Source organism: Cotesia glomerata, linkage group LG5, assembly GCF_020080835.1.
Source record: "Cotesia glomerata isolate CgM1 linkage group LG5, MPM_Cglom_v2.3, whole genome shotgun sequence".
Taxonomy (NCBI): Eukaryota; Metazoa; Arthropoda; class Insecta; order Hymenoptera; family Braconidae; genus Cotesia; species Cotesia glomerata.
This window is the reverse complement of record NC_058162.1, coordinates 6,560,210-6,580,839: the sequence shown is the minus strand read 5'-3', so window position 1 is coordinate 6,580,839 and position 20,630 is coordinate 6,560,210. Positions and strand designations below refer to the sequence as shown.

The 20,630-nt window shown below is 26.9% G+C and overlaps 1 protein-coding gene across 2 annotated transcripts in view; it reads right to left on the bottom strand.

Moving 5' to 3' along the window:
- LOC123266196 (receptor-type guanylate cyclase Gyc76C-like) overlaps nucleotides 1-16,998 on the bottom strand; it is a 61,764-nt gene extending 44,766 nt beyond the window's left edge. For both annotated transcript variants that reach the window (XM_044730263.1, XM_044730266.1), the window contains exons 1-2: nucleotides 16,039-16,998; nucleotides 3,378-3,500 (exon numbers count right to left, since the gene is read on the bottom strand). The gene's annotated coding sequence lies outside the window, so the exon portion shown is untranslated. The remainder of the gene's footprint in view (nucleotides 1-3,377; nucleotides 3,501-16,038) is intronic.
- Nucleotides 16,999-20,630: the final 3,632 nt, after the last annotated feature.

Sequence of the window (20,630 nt, the reverse complement as noted above, 5' to 3'; positions counted from 1 at the left end):
AAAGCTAAAAATCATTTTTATTTTAAAAAATCAACTCATACGGTATTTCAATAATACTGCCATCATTTATCTTTGCAAAACAAAATCATGAACATTTACAAAAGATTTTTAAGAAAAAAATAGAGTCAATGGTGATGTAAAGTTAAAAAATGTTTTACTAAAAAACATAAACTAATTTAAACGCAGCTAAACAAAGTGGGATAAAAGTAGCTAACTTTAAACACTTTTTATAACAAAACAAATACCGCTTTTAATAGTTTTTTTTTTTTTTGACAGATAAATATTTGTTACATCTTCAATTAATAATCCATAATTTTTCAAAACGAACATAAGAAAAATTACTATTGTCATTAAATAAAACATTTGTTTGAGCATCGATCAAGATAGGGTTCGCGTATGTTAAATAGACAAAAAGAAGAAATTCTTGATTTAAGGGTAAATTTTCTTGGTTCAAAAAAATATTAAAAAAGACCAAAAATTCCTTGTATGAAGTCAACTTCACTTGAGCCAAAGCCTCAAAATTTTTTTGGTGGAAAAAATTATTTTTTTCTGTCTGTGCAACATCTATTGAAAAAAAATTCCTTCCTATACAAGATGAAAATAAGTATGTGTATTCAAAATTTCAGAAAGATATATTAAGAAAACTGATTTTCTTGGGAACGTTCTTAATGAAACATACAAAGAAAAGGAAATAAATAAAATAAAATCTTTGCATATATATACCGAACCTTAACTCTTAACTGTGGTTTCACACCTGCGATCGTCATTAAACCGCGTTATCCGTTAAGGTCACAATCGAGTGATCGGCGGAAGAACTAAGCGCGAAATTCAGTACAATATCAGACCAGAGAAGTTAGAATTCTAGACAAAGAATTTTCAAATCGGTTGTCTTAAAAATAATTTTTTTGCTTAATTAAATCGCGTGCCTAAAGGTAAAAGGGCTTATAACAATTTATACGCCCTTTTACCTTTGCAAAGGTAAAAGGGCGCATACACGGAAAGAAAATTGTACGAAAAATTACAATGAAAACATCGTAATTTTTACTGTAGGATATTGCAGTGCCGGACCAGAACTCAAACATCGTAGTTTATACGATGCAACATCGTAAATTTCTATCACTCAAATTAAAAAGAAGTTTAGGTCACCGAAAAAATAATTCTGTATCATCCAGGAATCGAACCCGGTGTCCTTTCCGCCTCAAGTCTAAGGTTTATCCTCACGCTATCGGAGGGATTATCTAAAGTTTCTGTTCAGTCGCATAATAAGACCCTCATTACAGTAGTTGGTCATCTTTCGGTGGTGGCGTCGCAAACTACTAGACTCTGTCTCTCTTTTATTAAAACATATAGTATGCATCCTTATTCACTTGCTCTTACGGAAAAAAAATTTACTAAATAACATCGTAATTTTCAATAATTCAAATTGTATTCTGTAGACGGCAGCATCGTAAAAATCGAGATACTGAAAGTCTAGTCCTGGATTACGATGTTACTATAGTAATTTTTCATAGGATTTTTTTTCCGTGTATTTTTTTTTATTGCCAATCGAGTAGTAGACACATTCTGCGTTTAAAATTGAAAGAAAAAATATAAAGGTAAAAGGGCGTATGTCTTTAATTATACGCCCTTTTACTTTTAAGAATTCGAAATTTTGGTGATCTAAAGGTAAAAAGGCGTATAATTTTTTTTCGACCAGTTTACAAAAGAACATATTCGTAGTTCAAAAATGTTAAAAAAAAACTTTCTGTGGTAGTAAAACCTCAACTATACAATTTTTTTAAAGTTAAAAAAGAAAATATATCAAAAAAACGCCATTCGGCCTAACCCGAAATGGAAGGTAGATTTCACTGAATGATATTCTTGATCAAATAACGTACATAAGTCAGTTGTACTACTCATTGCCTGAAAATAGTTCAATTGAAATCTTAACTTTGAAAAAATAACTAAAAATGGTCAAAATGTCAATGCTATAAACGTCAAATTATTTATTTTAAGAAATAGTTATTATAAAATTTGAATTCTGGATGCATGATCATGATGAAACAGCTGTTCTATGAACGGCACCAGTAGTTATATTCAATAGGGCGATTAAAACGGGAAATTTCAAAATATTTTAATGTTATCTGTCATTGTGATTTTTTTTTATTACTTAATTTTTATGTAATTTGTTTTTGATTGGTTGATTTTCTATTTTTTTATATCAAATTTTGTATATGAGGCTGTTATTTGAGTATAACCTGTCTTGTGAAACTATTATTTAACATTTGGTATAAAAAATACAATTCTTTTTTATGCGCCCTTTTACCTTTAAGTAGTACTTTTCTTAAAAAGGGTGTAATGTACTTTTCTTAAAAAGGGCGTATGTCTTGATACGCCCTTTCAGCTTTAGGATACCAACTTTTTTTTTTTACAGATTTTTACGTTTCAGACAATTTCAAACCGAATGGCAAAAAAAAATTTTTTATACGCCCTTTCAGCACAAATCCCTATTAACCCTTAGCTATAAGTCCTTTTACCTTTAAGCACGCGAAATAAATTTTAGTTATTATATTAATGTAATAGAGACAATGTTATTTGTTGATTTTTTATTTAACTTATTTCATTGTATCAGAAATTGAAAAACGAGCATCGCTATTATTTGCTTAGTTAATTTAAATTGCAAAGAAATCATTAGTTTTTTTTGTATCTTTATAAAAATAGTACTTTACTGATTTCATATTTACTTATTGCTTAGCTAAGGATAAGGATATTAAGTGGTTGGAATCACGTGTCAAGAGAAAAGAAAATAAAATACCGTAGAAGAGTAATAAAAAATAATAATAAAAAAATGAGGCCGATGCAACAGGTGGCTTGTTATGAAACTCCAGACTTTAGTGACTCACTTTTAGTATACGTCTATATATATTTAATTATATTTCCAGTAGTTTGTTTTTTCGATATAATTAATCACTTTAGTGTTAGTTTTTAAATATTATTGTTTGTTTTGTAAATAATTATACTTTGTAAATATTTTGTAAATATTTTTGTTATTTTTGGTTAATTACCAAAATTTATAGGTAGTATACATAAATATTTTAATGTATTTTAACGGAACATGTTATGTTAAATAAATTGTTTAATAAAGTTAGTGTACGTAAATCATGCAGTTTCTCTTATTAATGTTTTGCGGTTCCGTGCGATGGACGTTTAATGAGATAACGTCGTTAAAATAGTATGTCGCGATAAGAATGTATTTATAAGTCTCTTATTGCTTATAATTTCATTTAATAACAAGTTAGTTATTTATTATTTATTACAATTACACTTACGAATAATTTTTTAATTTATAAAAGGATGGATATTTTTTTTTTTTTTTAAATATATTGAATATTAATTACCTGAACAACATGACAGGTTGACTTCTACAAGAAGATGATTGGATTCTTTTGGCTATTTCGAGCACATATCGCGGCCAATTTTTTTCTGGCTTTGGAATAGACTTAACGTCTAACTGCAGCCACCTTGAACATAAATTTTTTTTTGATTAGTAATCAATAAAATAATTTATACTGCAATAAAAAATTTTTTGAATTTTCAACTTTCATCGATTTGATACAAAAAAATGATTTTTTCTAAGTAGAGTACTTAAGAAAAAATCCTTTCAAACTACTTTTGAATATTGAGATCAACGAGCTTTAAATTATTTTTTATCAAGTTGACATACTCAAAAATATAAATAAAACACTTTAACATTAATAAAAGTCTAACAAAACAATTATTACTACTATATGTTATTTCAAAAATATTCATACGGTATCTGAAGAAAGTTTTTAAAATTTTGAACTCCTATAAATATAAATTTTTAAAGTATACCTTATTTTTAACCTAGAAAATAAGTGAATGACGGAAAACTTATTGAAAACTAAGAAAAATTCAATTTCTTACCGTTATTTTCAAAATTTTTAAGCATTCAAAAAAGCAAAGGAAATAAACTGAAAACAATGATTTAAATTTTTGCAAATTTTTTTAGCGGAAAATTTCAAAAGATTAAGACAATATTCAATTCATCTGCTCTGAGGATAAAAAATTAGGGCTTAAGGTAAAAATTTGGAGTAATTTATTCTCAATAAATTGCATATAATTGTCTATACGTCGTAATTTTCAGCTAAAAAGACAGAACTTTGAGACCGATTAATTTTGAATAGTAATATTATCATTTCGCCGGCCGAAACGAAAATAGGTTTTTTATTGTCACTAAAAAATTAGTAAAATTTTATTTAAAATATGAAAAATTTTTACCCTAAAAAATTGCAAATATTCATAAATTGTATGGTTTGTTTTTCAAGCTTTCACATACTTTATTAAAAAAAAAACCACTGAAAGAATAAATACCTTCCGAAAATATGAACATTTTTTAATAGTTTCGTCACGAGAAAAAATACAATAGTTAGACTTATATGAAATCTATTAATAGACTTTTAGACGTTCGGAATTCCCAAATAAACGATTCACACGTTAGTTATGATTGTTTACTCATATACTCAATGATAATACTGTCACATGTCGTACATTGATCCACCAGTTGTTGTTTGTTATTGATTTTTAATCGGATTAAAAGTAGTGAATCACGTACCATGACAGTAGGTAAACATTTTTTTATCATTTCTCATATACATGTTTGTATTAAATTTTTTTTCGGGAAACATCAAGATTAAGATATAATACCATATAAATTTATTATTTCATCATTCTTTATTCTTTTAACGGCGGTTTTTATTGAAATTTAATGTTATTGTGAAGATCATTTGGGATTTTTGTGGTTGAATATATTATTTCAGGATGTTTATGTCTTGTGGATATTTTGGGAACTGCCTGCTATTTATAGAAACAATTTTCGAGTCATAAAATAAATGTAAAGTCAATAAAAAAATTTTCGAAGAAGCATATTGTTGTGAAAATTAAATTGATCAATAATTAAATTATAAAAAAGTTGAATTTATCAATTTAAAAAAATAAAAACTCAATCAGATTTAAATGAAAATGTCAGTTTAAATGATTGATATAAAATAAAACTGACACTAACTAAATAGAGAAGTGCCTTTTGATTAGAACTAATAAATCAGCCGCCGATCTTTGACTTGTACTGTTAACAATAACTCAATCTGTGACTCGTAAATTGATTTCAATGAACTTTAGAAAACTTAATTGTGTTTGCATGTCGTTAAATGAAATTCAATTGATATATTTATGTATTGTATATGATATAATAATATATAATCGTAATAAATCTGATCTGATAAACTATAAATAAAAAAAAAAAATTATACAATTAAATTACTCGTAAAAAAAGGTTAAAAGACTAGTGGTTTAAAAATTGAATTCGTCACGTTTACATCATACACGATGATTTAATAATTTGAGCTTATGAAAAGGAAGAAAACAAAATATAAGGATTGGCAAGCAAAAAAATGAAAGAAGGAAGTAAAGTAAAGGAAGAAACAGTATTTCGCGTGTTAAATTTACGCGTCAATGATCTAAAAGGATAACTCTACTCGGAAGGGTCGTATACATATTCTCATCTCGGTTACTAAACGGATAGGAAGAAAAAAGAGAGAATCAGAGCCGTCAATGGGCATCTCTTTTATTTCTTATTGCCGTTTATTCTTTCTTTAGTCTTGTCTGAACCGAAACGAGCAAGAAAAAGGAGTTGAGTCGTTCTATATACTGTATACTATAGATATACACTAATGTAAGCTCAAGAAGAAGAATACCAGGGATAAGAAAAAGGATCGGAGGTGGAAGCAAACGATCAGGAATAAAAAGATAGTAAATAAATAAATAAACAAAAATAAAAAGGAGATTAAAGGCTATTCCGGGAGCATGAGAACATCAGCAGGAAAAAGACGATGAGGATTAAAGAGTGGAAGAAAGGAAGAAGCTACGGATCCATGTAGGACTAACCGGCTCTCTTCCATTCCATTCTTTTATGTTTTCACATATATATAAAAGATATATATATATATATTGGACCGAACCATTCTCAATATATACAAGTAAAACAAGACGAATATCTTTCTCGTGCTTATTTTCAGGTACATTTGTGTTCTTTTGGTTTGTTTATTTTTTTTTTTTTATTTTTTTATTTCTTTTCATTGCTTACTCTCACTCGCTCTTTCTTTCTTTCTTCAATTGCACACGAGGTTTGAGTGTTACATTCATTTTCGCGCGGCCACCGGAGCGTGCGAACGCGCGATCCCGTCGGCTCTCGCCGCTTCTCTTCCGTCCTCGATCGATGATCCATACCGGTTTCGATCGAGTCCTCTTTTTCTCTTAATCTTAATATTATACTTATTTTTAAATTTATTCCTGCTTTTTCACTTAATTTAGGATAATAGAGCTAAAAATTCGCTACCAGACCCATTAGTGCTTGGTTTAGCCGCTAGATGGCGAGTTCTACGTGTTTCTCGCATGTAGAAGTTCAATTTATTGAAATTACAAGTGTTTTTAGGACAAGACACTTAGGATGGGAAAAACTTAATAGCTTGAATTCTCAGAAGAGTCAAATTTAAATAGACTAGAATTTTTGTTAAATATTTATATAATTGTTGAGTCAGGCTTACAAAAATTATTTGGAGAGAAAATTAACAAGAAATTCATAAAATTGCGTTAATAGTTGAGAGATAGAATTTCTATTGTTGAAACGTGACTATAAATACAGAATGTAGTTGAATAAAATTAGAATGGCAATAAAAATTGGTTTGAAATTATAATTAAAGCCATAAAAAAATAAGATTTAACGAAAAAAAAAATCTAAAATCCAGTATCTGTAATCAAAAAGTTTAAAACTAAAATCCCGTGATTCAGTGTGTCCTGTTGAAGCGGAGTATTTTATCATCGAATCGAATCAGTTTGTGAGATCGTAGACCTCAGCGTTACGCGTTGAATTATTAATAAGAATCCGGAGTTCCCTCGGGTTCTACATGATCGAGAAAGCCGATCCAGAAGGTAAATGTCTATACTCTTATATATATTATATCTATACGACTACTGTGTGCATATAGCGACTAGTAATGGCTTATGATATAATAAAAGTAATAACAATACAAAAAAAAAATTGATCTTACAGAGAAAAAAAGAGAGAGAAAAAGCGACTGAAGCAAAAGGCAGTTCAATATAATAAGATGCAAAACGAGCAATATAAATTTAATACCGGGCCAAACAAAGTTTCTCTTGGGAAGAAAATCAAAGAGAACGATTAGCTTAGATTGAAAAATAAAAATATAAATAAATAGTGGGCGTGTTGAGGTATTTTGGACAGCCTGGTATTATAATAAATTATATTAGAGTGTATCATCGTTATAATCGGTAGACAAAAGCATCATTTATATAATATGAGTGAGTTGAGAGCTTTACTCTTGTTTTTAGTTTAAAAATAAAATTACTCTTTTATTTTTATTTAAGATTTTATTTATCCTGGGCCAAAGCTGGTATCATCTTTATTCTGGTTTCTGGTGCCGGAATACCGGCCCCAAAGGGCACAACCAACCCTTTCATCCACTTTATATCTTGGATCTTATTTTACACTCAAAGCCCTTTATTTTTTTTATTTTTTACGGGATTTTGTTTACTGACAGGTTCGTTAACGCCGAACAATTTATTGTTTAATAATTTTGTTGCTTAAATAATTGAATATATTTTTATTTGATTTAATGTAATCGTGAGATATACATGTGTATGTATGTATGTATATTTTTACTTTAAATGATAATTAAGTCAGCAGAAGAATTTTTTATCTACACATCAGTGTTTAGATATCGATCGCTGTGTCAAGAGTTGTCGATTTACAACTACAGATAAGTTAAAAAGACTTTAAGACTTATCTCTAGTGTTTAATTCTTACTTAATTCACTTTAAAGAATCTAAATTTAACTCTCTTATCACTCATTTTTACCACTAAATGTTTCCATACGGTTTTTTTTTAAACATTCTTCCCAGTCTATGTTGGTGTATTTATTTCGTCATTTTTATCTACTTGAATTTTTACTGTTTATGAGCACGATTTTATAATGAATTTTTAGATTTTTAATTGTTAATGACTGATTTTTAGTTATTAATACTTATAAAAATACTTTAAAGAAGAAAAACCTAGTTTTATTCCTACATTAGGCCTTTTTCATAATTTTATTCAAAACTTTTTTGGTTTATTCTAAACATAAATTATTACTGAAGAAATATTTTTTAAAATTTTCTTTTGCAGTTTTCTTAAATTTCTATGAGGAGATATAAAAAAGTTTTTAGTAATTTATTTTTAAAGAAAATAAAAAATTTATCGTCAGTAATTTTAGTACTTATTAGTGAAAAATGTTAAACAAAATTTATTGTGTAATCTACAAATTTTTACTACCAATATTAATCCCTAAACTGGTGAAAAAAAACTAACTTGACTTGAAAAATCTTGAACCAAAAAAATCATTTTGAAAAATGTAAGTATCATGAATGAAGTGACAAAGTTCTTTTTGTAAGAAATTTTTAACTTTCCGCTAAGAAAATCGAAGATTTTCAAAAATCGGGAAGTTATTGGTTTTACCCCGTTTTTCGAAAATCGAGTTTTCATCAGATCTCGACGTTTTGAGGTCTTAGGAAGCTTCCCTGACTACTCCCGCGAGGTTGTCACTATGCCTGTGTGTGTGTGTGTGTGTGTGTGTGTGTGTTTGTGTGTGTGTGTGAAAGTATGTGAACCGCTTATAACTTTTGAACGGCTGATTCGATTTTATCGCGGTTGGTGCCATTTGAAAGGGCTTGGCCAAACTTAGATTTTGAGTATAATTTGGACCGATTCGAATCAGTAAATTTTGAGAAATCTTAAAAAAACTAAGAAAAACAATTTTTTCAAATGTGGTTTTTTTTTGATAACTTTTAAACGGCTTCACCGATCGATTCCAAAAACTAATCAGCTCTAGACAATAAAAAACCACGTCGATCGCCACCAAGTTGGTCGAAATCGGTTGATTCGTTCGAGAGATATCGTGAACAAAAGAAAACCGAAAAAAGTGTTTTTTCGGGATTACTCCGAAATTTTTGGTTCGATCAATTAAAACCTGAAAATAACTTATGAAGATGATAAAACTGCGTCGAATGCCACCAACCGCGTGAAAATCAGTTGCTCCATTCAAAAGTTATTGCGGTTTGAAAATTCCAAAAATAGTGTTCTATGAAACTTCTATTAGACTTTTGAGCTGGGAGAGCTCAAATGCATAGAAATATTATCTCTTTGAACTCAGCGAGCTCAAAATATCACATAAATTATATTTTGAGCTCAAAAATCTCAAAAATGTCATAAGTACAATTTTAAGCGCCCAGGTGTGGAATTAGCGGGAAATTGCAGGGATGGCCTTTAGGGTGAACCGTTTTTCTAATTTTTTTTTTTAATATCAAGTACATTTTTTTGCTTGATTCAAAATAATTAAGTTTTTAAAATGATCAGATTTGTTAAATATTTCTTTTTTTAAATCAGATTAATTATTTATTAACAAAGAAGAAAAGTTTTTTAACTAAATAAAATTTCTGTAAATCGACAAAATTTTTCTTTTTTTATAAAAAATGATTAACTTGTTTGAAATAATTTTCTTTGATAGTTCTTCCTTTGAAATATTTCTTCTTTTGAACCAATTTAATGTTCAAATCGGTATATTTCTTAATTTACCATAAAAAAAATAATTTTACAACTAATTTTTAATGATAAAAAATTAATCTGATTGAGGAGATTCACTTGATTGAAAATAATCAAACTCTTTAAAAAAAATATTTACAGTTTGAAAATTTATCTCTTCAATCAAGTTAATTTTTTCATCAATGTACTTCATCAAAATTTAGATAACCAAATTTTTAACGTATCTACTTTACAAAATATAAAAAGATAATCTAAACCAGCGGCATGCTTATTGCTGTTACCCGTTTACTGTTCTCACTGTTAGTCTTAGGAAAGTGCCGTAATATTCAGTAGCTATTTTCGTCCGAGAAAAATAAGTAAAGAGTAAAGAGTAGAAGTATAAGTATAGTAAAGAAGAACAAGAAGATATATAATAGTGAAGAGAGTGTACTTATACTGCATAAAGAAGGTGCGGGTACTGTTCTGTTCTTCTTATCTAGTATCCAACAAATAAAAGTAACCTCTGGAACTGGTATCGGATCTCGAGCATGGATATGGAATTATAAATATGGAATAGTAAAGTAAATCCAAACCCGGCTGTTTTATTTCTTATGAACGTTCTTCACTAAGATTCTTTGTTGTAGATTAAAATTTTTAAACTTATTTCTCTCATCCGCTTACTGTCTATGAACCGATCTTTTGTGCTCGGGGCCCTAAGCATTGTTCCGATCGGAGCCCTTTACTGTTTACATTGCACTCGGTTGCTCCCAGTGCACTGAAACAGCTGCAAGGAGTTCTTTTTTTAAACCTTGTGATTGCTTCTTTTTAATTATTTCCTTCTAAGCATTCATTTTCACTTCAAATCTTGCACTGAGATTTTTTTGTTCTGTCCAATAGAATTTATTTTTAATGATTTTAAGTTTATTTTATTTTAAAAAAATATTTATAACAAGAAAATTTAAAAATTAAATTTACATTCTCTTGTAATTTGTTTAGAGTTTACCTCGAGAAAATTTATCGACACATTGATCCTTAGTCAAGGACAGCGCCAAGTTCTCCTTGGAGCGGTGATAGTATTTTTTTATCAGTTAATTAAGTTAATAATTGTAATTGTAACTTTAATATAAGTTTGAGGAGTTTATTTTGCTGGATAAAAAATAATTATAAGTGCATTTTTCTAGGTTTTTAGGTTGAATATCGGTATACAATAAATTGCGTTATCGGTAGATAATATTGGTATTTAATCTTCGTACGTATTTAGTTGAAATAAATTGCACAAGTATTTTAAAAGTGAGCTTTTTGTTCAAGTATTTGATATTTTTTAAAGCAAAAAATATTGGTAAAATTTTGAATCTTAATTTGAAAAGAAATTGTTGAATAAAATATCTAATAGAAAAATTAAATTGAGTAAAAAGAAATTTTGACGTTACAGTTATGAATTATCAATTTTAGAAAATTAAAAAAAATACAGAGCAATTTAATCATAGAATTTTTAAAATGTGTTATTAAATTACAAATAACATAAATGATATAATTTTTTATTTTGACAATACACTTGAAAAATGGATTAAAAATAAGCTAACAAAAAAACTATCTTTGAAAAATTTATTTGTCTTAAATCAAGTTTTTAAATGAAGAAAATTTCATTTGAATAAGAATTTTTTTACTTAATTAAAAACAAAAATTATTTTCTTGGTTCAAAATTTTTTCTTTCTAATTAAGTTAATTAATTAACATTTTTTAAATAAGGACTACTAATTGTAAAAAGTAAAAAAAGAAAAGCAATTAAATGATAAAATTATAAAAATATACAATAAAATTACAAGAACCATAAATAAAATCATTTACTATTTTTATAACTTCTTCGCACTTTTTTATTGATAAACTTTCTACGCACCCATCAAAAATAGACCAAAAATAATCTACAAATAAACTAAAAAATTAAATTACCGATAATAATTTACGTTTATATCTTAAAAAAACACTAAAATTACAGTTATAAAAAATGATATAAATTTTTAACAATGAAATATAATAGAAAAGATTTTTACTATCGGCATCAAATTTTCTGTATTAATAGCACAAATTACTTAAAATTATGACAAATAATGACATTGTTTAAAAAAATGATAAAAATTTTCGATCATAAATAACAGCTTACATGTACCTGAAGTTCCGAACGTTCGTGAAACGAAATCGTTTTTCATTCATAATTTCAACGATATTCAAAAGATCACGCCAAATATTTCTGAAAAGCGTTTTTTTGGGGTCTCAAAGGTATAAAAAAAATTTGAATCCTCTCCGACTTCCGGAACACCCCCTAAAGCCCACCCTTAACTTTAAAAAATTCATTACTACGTGTCTATTAAAAAGCTTACGCAATTTTTAAATAAAAATGAATCTTTATAAACATGTTTGATAATAGATATTTAAAAATTTGTAATGTTATTAGTGGAAATAAATTTTATTTGTGGAAATTTTATCTCTGATTTACTTGGGCTTCTTCTCGTCTAGTGTAGTCAAGTCTGGGTTGGGTGAATTTGAGATATAGTAACTTGATCGGATGCACTTTGTTGACTCGAGTTACTTTTATTGTTATAGACGATAAATTGTAAATTATTTTCAATCATAATGTGCTTTAATTTTGGAGTTTTAGTGTAAGTCATTAAAGTTTAAAATTTAACTCTCGTACAAATAAAATTTAAGGATCACTATGATTATGATGATGACGATGATGATGATAATGACGAAAATGATGATGATTATCGTCACATGATATCTAGTCTTTTAAAGTGCAATCTTGTGCTTATTGAGTCGAGAGAAATCATTAGTGGCACGAAGCTGTAGTAACGGTGGTTGAGTAATAAGTAACAAGCGGTACGCCTTCCTAAGTACGCAGTAAATAGCTGTGGGTGCTACTGTTGATCACGCCCAAACTCAAGTTACCCGTATTATCAAATTGAGAACGAGAGACGGATAAAAATAATTTATTTATCTTGTGTGTTTGCTAGTTTTTAATGGAATACTATTTGCACGCCTTTAAACGACTAGACAGAAAAAAAAACTTGCACCAAAAAAAATTTAAGGAAGACAAAAGTTATTTTGGAGCTAGAAGAAATTTTCTTGGCTCAAGAAACTTTGACTGAATTCAAGGAGTTTTCTAACATTTTATCTAGAAATACATTTCCTGTCATATATTTCATAGATTTAAAGAATAATAACATTACCGTCGAGCAAACAAAAATTACTTTTTAATTTATAGACTTTTAATTTTATTGTGATAACTGTTTCATTTCACGGTCACCCTTTTTTTGTTCATGAAAAATAAAAAAGTTAATGGTTCTCAAAGTGTTTATGGTTGTCATTATTACAGTGAATTAAATATAAAAGCTACACAAAAGGAAATCATTTTCTTGAGTCAAGAGAAAAAATTCTTAAGTCGAGAAATTATTCTCAATTTAAGAATTTTTACTCTTGACTCAAGAAAATTTTCTTCAAAATGGTATTCTTGATTCTAGATTTTTTTTTTGAATCAAGGTAAAATTTTTATCAGTGTACTAAATTATTTTTTAATATTGAAAAGATAAATTTGTTTAAAACCAACAAAATGTTTCTTCGCTAAGAAAGCAAAATAATAATTAATAAATACAACACAGAAAAAACAACCAAGAAAATTTTAAGGAAGACAAAAGTTATTTTGAAGCAAGAAGAAATTTTCGTGGCTTAAGAAACTTTGGCTTCATTCAAGAAATTTTCAATCTTCCTTAATATTTTCTTGAGCCAAGAAAATTTACCCTCTAGTCAAGAATTTTTTTTTCAATGTACCTTTTACAAGCAAAAAAAATGAACTTTTTCTAAATTTAAAAAATCTTTTATGAATGATGATTTTTTGAAAAATTTGATTATTTTTAACTAAAAAGTTTTTTTGGCTTAGATTTTACTTGACTTAAAATTTTCTCTGCTTGATTTAAAATAAAGAAAATTTTCAAAATCTTAATTTCAGTTTTTTTGAAGATATAATTATAAATAATTGTTTTGTTCGTTTATTTGTAAGTTATTTGTCGGCCTATTTTTAATGAACGTTTAAAAAATTTATCAATAAAAAAGTGCGCAGTAATTCTAAAAATAATAATTTTATTTATTTATGTTACTTGTAATTTCATCATATATTTTTAAAGTTATATCATTAAACTGTTTTTTTTTTTTTTTTTTAATTGGAAGTTCACAATTATGTACTGTTAAAAAATTAACTTGATTTAAGATGAAAATCAAAGAGACATTTTTGAACGAAGAAAATTTTCTGGGTTCAAGAATGTCTTATCTCGAATTAAAACAATTAAATAATTGTTTAACAATGGATCTTTCAGATTGAAAAATGTATTAAAAATTATCAGTAAGTATATTTAATTTGTCTCTGAAGCTAAAAAAAATTTCCAGACATTGTATTAAATATTTAAAAAAACAAACTGACCGTAAAACATAAATTATATAATTTGCACCAATTAAAAAAAAAATTAAATACAAATAAAATAATGAAAAAATTTCACGGATTAGTGAAAAAATATCAAATGTATAATGTGTAGATAATAAATCCTGATGTATTTTATATAAATACGTTAGTGTGTTGTTTTTTTTTTTACCGTAAATCCGTGTCACGTGTTTCTGACCGCAACTCATTCGTTTAATGAACATGCAAATAGCCCTTTGCTCAGTTTCATCCTCTCTCTTTTACACTCTCTTCTTTTATTCTTATTCTTATTTCTTCAAATATTACTTCTTGCTCTTTCTCCATCTCACTCGATGACCACGTGCAGCCTCTTTATAAAACATTGCAACAGAAAATGTGTACACATCTTTCTCGCTTTTGCCCCCGATAAATAAATTCAGCTGCGCATAGATTAATTTATCAAAGATATACTTTAACTACATTAGTATAAAATAAAATAACATACCTCATACATACATATTAAATCAACACATATTCTGCATACGTATAACGTGTAAGTATACACGTACATAAATAAACAATACATATTATGAGCATACTTATTTTGTTGTAAAAATTATCAAGTCTACTTAATAATATTCAACTGCGCGTGAGTCATTTAGATATTTGACTGATGTAGACTACGCAATTAATAACATTTTTTCATTTACTTCTATTAACTATTAATCCTATTTTTTGTTTTTTTAGTAAATTTTCTTTTTTGAAAAATTAATTGTCAAATTTTTTATTTATTCAATATTATAAAGCAATAAATATCTGACAACTCTTATGATTTTTATAAAATTTTTCAAATTTTTCATTTAATTTACTAATTATAATTTCACAATTGTAGAATTTCTTATAATTGATAAAAATTGCAAACAATGTCAGGCATTTTTAAGGTCAGATTTTTAATAGAAGAAATATTATAAAAAAAAATTTCAACAATTAACTTCTTCAATTTCCGATAAGCTGTCATTTCTTTCTATAAACACTGTACCGAAGTTGATAAGAATCTGACAGTATTTTTTGGTTATGATTATATTTTCAATATGCACAGTAAAATTATCACACAATTTAAAATATTGCACTCAGTAGAAACTTGAACATTTTTTGATTAAAAAAATAAATTATGAAAATTAATTTAGTAGATATTTAATAATTTTTAGAACTTTTGTTAACAGATAAATTATGGCAGAAAAAATAAAAAAAAAAAATTGACATTTAGAAATTTTAAAAAATTAAAAATGCAATTTTTTAAAAATAATTTTTTAGAATTAATTTCATTGTTAAATAAAATTAAAAATTTTTCGTGACAGCTAACTTGAATGTCATAAATGAATTAGGAGTACAAAAATACTTTTGAAAATTTGCATTCACAGTGTGTAAAAATTTTACATGATACTAAAATCAGCTGAGATTTGACACTTTTTTGGACTTTTTTAACAAATCAAATTATTATAAAAAAAAATTCGTACTTAAGTTTACAATCGTGATTTTTTTTTTATTTCTATACATGGAAAAATAAAAATAAAATTCTCAGATCTCTTAATTTAAGTGTCATAAATTACAAAATTTTTTAACAATTCTTTTAATAATAATTATTATTTATTTATAAAAAAAAATTCAAAAATTGTCACTTATATCTTATTAATTTTTATTATTTATGAAAAAAAAAAATAATCAAAAAATTAATGATAATAATTCTGGAATTTGCAGATAATTTTGAAATTTTTCTAAATTAATCAAATACTTTACGGTAAAAAATTTTATAAACTTTTCAAAAATATTTTCTCACTGCTAATTAACTCTTAAAAAAACAAAAAATCTTCCAACATCAACTGACTTCAGAATCAAAACCAAAACCCAAAATACTGTTAGATATCCGGTAGTTAAAAAAGAGAAAAACAAAAGTAAAGCTTACCTGTGACATGTGGCCGCGTCCAGCATGGTAATCCAATCCACAATTAGAATGATGTTCAGCACATCATTATTATACAAACATAAATACAGATATAAATATGCATATATATTTATACAGATTTTAAAAACTTGCACTGTTGTTCCTTTAACCTCTACTCGACACTAAAAAACTGTCAGTTGTCAATACATATAATAGAATCTTATCGATTCCGCATAACTATTCCTTTTTTATTTATTTTTTTTTTTTTACTATTATTATTATTACTCAACTCATGCACAAAACTTATTTGGAATAAAACTTTTCGTCACTAGTATCGATAAATTCGTCAATTATAATGACCATTATACATCGATGTACGCAAAAGTAAAAAACAAAACATACTTATCCAGATAATGATATATAATATAGCGCAGATATAAGTGAAACGGTTGAAATCGCGCGATCGACGACGCACTTTACTCCTTATTTGTTTTTTTTATTATTATTATCCTATATATATAATGAATATATTTATATTTATTTTATTTTAATCTCCCTCTTTTTTTGTTGCCTTTCCCCAGCACTCGTACCCACTTCCGCGCCAATTCGTCAAAACAACTTCCCTTTCTCAACAATTATTGTTTCTTCTTTTCTTCTTTCATGTGTTGTTAATTATTTAATTATCAAATGCTAAATATTTCTTCTTCACTTGTTTAATTTTTTTAATTATCTAGACTAATAAATTGTCACAAAAAAGCAAACTCACTTGCCCGATAAATATCTTATATTATATAATAATAACAATCGGTGACAAAAATGATAAATATTTATTTAAGGCAATGATGTTTAAATCTAAGTGGACGTATTTATATTTTTTCCACGGCAGAGTATATCCGGATTGCACGAAAACGCGACAAAAATATATATCCTCGATTTATTGACTGTGCGATTGCGGGGATCGCGACGATACTGAGCCAGCACATGATTTTTAGGATCTTTAGTACAACAGATCGTCGCTCAGGGCGCACCACTACAGCGACGACACTGATAGGAAGCTCGGTTTACCTCGTCTGAGTTCGGTAATCTCCGCTCGGAGCTATTCGGGGACACTCGGCCGCGAATTACGCTGATCGATTCAAATCCGCGCAGTAGATCCCAATTATTCGTGCGCTAGTCTTCTTATTTTATGAATTTATTATATTTTTGTTGAAGATTATTAATTACTAGGGCCCGATTTTTTAATTATTTTCTTCGGAAGAAAACAAATATGGCGCAGCACTGAATTATTAAATAATAAACTCGAGTTTATAAAGTCTAATAAATATTAGAAATCTTTTATTTCTTCATTTAGCTACCAGAGGCGCTGAAACTTGAGTTAATATTAATTTAGAGTTGTAGGTTTTTAAGTAATTAATTAATTTTTATATTTATTTTTTAAAGGAGTTATACGCACTTAGAAGGCTAAAAAAAGGTATTTTTTAATGATTTCTGCTTTTATAATATTTCTTCTTTTAATTTATAAATATCAAAATGCATTTGTATATAGAAGTGACTTTGAACTTTATAAAAATGATCTTTTTTTTAGCAAATAATGATTTTTATTTTTATAGCTTCTGTAGACGAAGTTGTGGTAAGCACAATATCTTGTTTGAAAGAAGAAATAATGAAAATATTTACTCTTAACAAAATGGCAGGTTAACAAAAAAAAATTATCAATGAAATTTTTAAGTTGCTCAAAAAAATATAAAATATTTATCGGAATTATTAATCATTAGATCAATTACTAAGAAAAAAAAAATAGTTAAGAAAATTTGGTGAAGATTAAACTTTGTAAAGAGATTTAAATAAACAAATACCTTGAAAATTTCCATTACTCGTGTCTAAAAGTTGTAGTTAATTTACCGAATAGGATTAATTGTTACTGAAGAAATACTTTCACTGATTATAAAGTTAGATTATAAATAATCTTTGTCAAAGAAGATAAAAAAAATTGAGTAAAATAAAAAAACTAGAAAGTCAATTGTATGAATTAAATATAAAAAATGTAAATAGTTGACGTTAAACATAAGGCTTTAGTTTTTATCTTATCTATTCGGGCAGTGTAAATATACGACGTCTTGTCGTATGCAATAGAGATAGATAGAAAATATCAAAATAAGGTATTTTGGTATGGTACTAAATATAGACACAGATATTTTATTTAATAAATCCGAGACAGCGATTGGTTTTTTTAAATCTAATAGAAGTTAGGTATAGGTAAATAATTTTATAAATAAAATGAAAATTGTATTGTGAGTTTATGTGATAGTTTAATAGTACTAAGTGTTTGTAGGTAAATATAAAGTGATAAATAAATTAAACTATATTTTATGATAATTGATAATATACTATTTTATTTTAGAGTTATGTATGTAGATAATGAAATCTCAAGTGAAGATTTTTTTAATTGTATAATAAGATTGTATAATAAGACACGGGCAGAGAATTAAAACACTAACGAGTAAGCATTTAAGACACAGGTGTAAGTCAGAGATATTGAGATATTTTATCTAAGACAAAGCGCAAAACACTTTATAAAATATTTAATTGATACTCTATTTAAATTATTTCTTCTTTTGTCTGTCTTTTTTAATTTTTTTTAATGAAAATTAATTAATAGAAAATTTTTTGGTAAACTTTTCTTCTTAAAGTTAATCTTGGAAGAAAATAATAATAATAATAATAAAATTGAGTATGTGTGTATTTTGAACATCCGGTCTCGGCGCCGCTATCCATGCAAACTATATACAAATAAACTGAGTGTACATGCATACTTATTCGTCATACACTCTCAACACTTTTGAAGACGACCATATATCTTTATATAAATATAAATGTGTATTTATGGATCTATACACACATATAAAAGAAGACTATGTGTCTAATACATAAGTATGTAATAAATGTAAGTAAAGTATATAGTTGTCTTAGGGGATCAGACAAAGAAAGTGAAGCTAAACCGAGAGCAGAGCCAGAGACCGGCGTTTATCCACACTGTAATGGTTTATACGATAATCGCTCCTGACGTCAAATATCAAATGATTTCGCAGCGTGAATCGGGCTGCCCCGTGAATTATCCCCGAGCTAGATTGAATGATGGCAGTGAAGCTAAGTTGGCCGACAACCACTTCAACATAAATAAGACGGCACTCACTACTCTACTACTGTATGCTATATACTCGTGAGCGGTGCTTTTCTCTCGTTGTGAGACACATGTTGTAATATAACACATCACCCTGTGTATACACCACATACCATACTCTAAATCACCAGCAATATATCATAAGCCACCGTCGCATCACATTCGATATGAAGTGAAGTCACAGACATTGCTATCATCATTTGTTTCACTGTCTATGCTACATCATCATTATCATTAAGTAAAACGCAAGGGAAGAGTACATTTGTACATCGAAGGATGTAAGAAGTATCCCGAATTATTAATTTTATCTTTTACATCATTAAATTTGAGGATTTCAATTTTAGAACATCAATTTTAGAGATTATTTTATGATCACATTTTATCAAGTTATATTTTTATCAAATTACAGTTAATAAATAAAATACAGTAATATAATTTAATTACATTGAATTTTTAATGCTATTTCATTAATATAACAATAACAAATTATAAATTAATTTTTCTTAGGAATGTGAATGGTAACTGAATATAAAATCACTATTACATTGTTTTGAAAGTAAATCTTCATGTACACGGAGAAAAGTAATATTTATCATTATATACGGTAACCAGCCTCATTTTTAATAAAATTGTTAATTATACAATCTATGATAATATTCATTACTATTTTATGGTAATTAATTATTATGTTACACTATAACTAAGTAAAGAGTAAACATTACTATTACAACATTTCTAGGAATTGAAGCTATGTAGAATACCACTCAGTCCTATATTACATAGATTTCATTGATTTAAATAAATGAGCTACAATATAACTAAAAAATATTGATAATTATCGAAGTATTGGTATTGATCATGACACTAGCATAAAAGCCAACAATAATATTTAAGTAAATATTTTAATTAGATATTAAGTAGCTATCGAGTTCTTATTGCGATAATTTACAGTAAATTTTTCATTTTCTTCAGTTTGCTTTCATTTAATAATAAACTTTATTACTTTACAATTTTTTTAAACTGAAATTGTTTTTATAAAAATGTATAATTTGCTTTTTTATAAAAGTAAAAAAAACTATTTATTACATTTTGATTTAATGAGTTTAAGATTGTTTTTAGTTTTTTTTTTTTTTTCAATTTGTTCACTTATTGATTGAATTTTTATAAATATCCAATCCATAATAAATTTATTTATTTATTGATGCATAACCTTACTGATTGAATTATAAATATATAGGAGATAATTAATGAAACTATGTAGAACAGGGATGAGTTGGATTGTTATAATATTCTTCTCAATGTAGAATGATAATAATTACTATGTTAACATAGCTTGAGTCACTATCAAGAATTGAGAAAATTGAGAAAATCTGTCAAGGAATTTTCGCGTTTAAAAAATTCTCATTACTATCTTAAATAGTAATAGTTACCA